Source organism: Corylus avellana, chromosome ca4 (genome assembly GCF_901000735.1).
Source record: "Corylus avellana chromosome ca4, CavTom2PMs-1.0".
Taxonomy (NCBI): Eukaryota; Viridiplantae; Streptophyta; class Magnoliopsida; order Fagales; family Betulaceae; genus Corylus; species Corylus avellana.
The window spans coordinates 6,594,220-6,595,836 of record NC_081544.1 but is presented as its reverse complement, the minus strand read 5'-3'; positions in this window follow the sequence as shown (position 1 = coordinate 6,595,836).

Sequence of the window (1,617 nt, the reverse complement as noted above, 5' to 3'; positions counted from 1 at the left end):
TGAGTCGACATGCATTGTCACTTTCTATATCAAGTGGTTCTGTTGATTATGACGGAGGCCAGAATCAATATTCCAGCACTAATTACACAAACTCCTCTGTTCTCTCCTCATCCTCTGCAACTTCTCAATCTGCATCGCTTCTACATACGCGTTAAAGTGGTTAGAGGTACACTTGGGATTCTCATTCTTTGATTAGGTGTTAAATTTTTCTCCTACAATATCACTTCTTTGTGTTTCATTTTACATTTAAGATTAACCAATGGTCAAAATGTATTAGTGTGTAAATGATATATCTGCGTATGTGTTTTCTACCTTAAATATGAATTTCATACGATACATGAATACTCAACCTAATAGTCCCAAATTGTGATCTTGTGATGGATTGAACATCAAAATATTATAATATACTACGTATAAAGCCTTCAAAAGAAAATTTTAAAATTGTGATAATTCTCTTTAAATTTTGACAAGGACTCGCCAATTATAAAAACTAGCTTAGAACCCGCGCTATGCGCGGGATTATTCATTATAATTTGATTTTAAAACTTTTTGATAAGTAAACGAATATAAAAAGAATAATTTGATTTTAAAACTTAAAACACATCTCCATTGTATTTTTTCTTATAGGTCAAATCTATCATGCCTATTTCAATATATTAAAAAAAAATACAAAAGGTTATTCAACTGCATATTGTTGAACATAGTGACGCAATTACACAGAAGTTTCCATGAATATATAAATCACATAAAAATATACTATCATAAGAACCATATATAATTTTAGTTTTAATCCATATAAATTAAAAAAATATTAAAAAATTCCCATATGTGTAATTTAAAACCAGCTGGAGTGAGTTAAAACATAAGACCCTTAAATTATAAGACCTATAAAACATATTAAAATATTTATTCTCATATGAGTAGTTTTATTTCTTTCATCAAAGAAAGAGATAAAAAATCGTAGAAGGAATATTGGAACACAAAAAAAACATAATGAACAACAAAATCAATTAAATTTACAAAAGAACAATAAAAAATTTGAATGAAAAATAATATATAAATTATAACAGAAAATAAGGAAAGAGTAACCCTAAACCCTATAACAATATATTGAGAATGGTAGCAAAACTGAGAGTAACCCTAAACCCAATAGATTTTTGTGTAATACTTATTATATTTCAATACAAATAAAACTCATAAAATTATGAACATTTAAAGAATAATACAAAGCAAAATAACTATTTTATTTTTATTTTTATTTTTTATGGATACAAAAATAACAAAATCTTTTACTCAATATTTAATGCAATCAAATAAATCATTTCAATCTTCCCTTAATCTAAAAAATAAATTAAAACAACCTAAATTCATCCTCATATGTGTAGTTTAAAATGAAAAGCATAAAAAATAAAAATAAAAATAAAAATAAAAGAGGCAAGAAACCATGAATTTTGATTATCAAAGTATTAATATAAAATTAGCAAAATTTTAATATTTTTGGTGTAATACCTATTATATTATAATACAAATAAAATTCATAATTCTGAACTTTCAAAAAAGAAAATGAAAAAAAAAAAAAAAAAAAAAAAAAAAAAAAAATAAAAAAAAAAAAAAAAA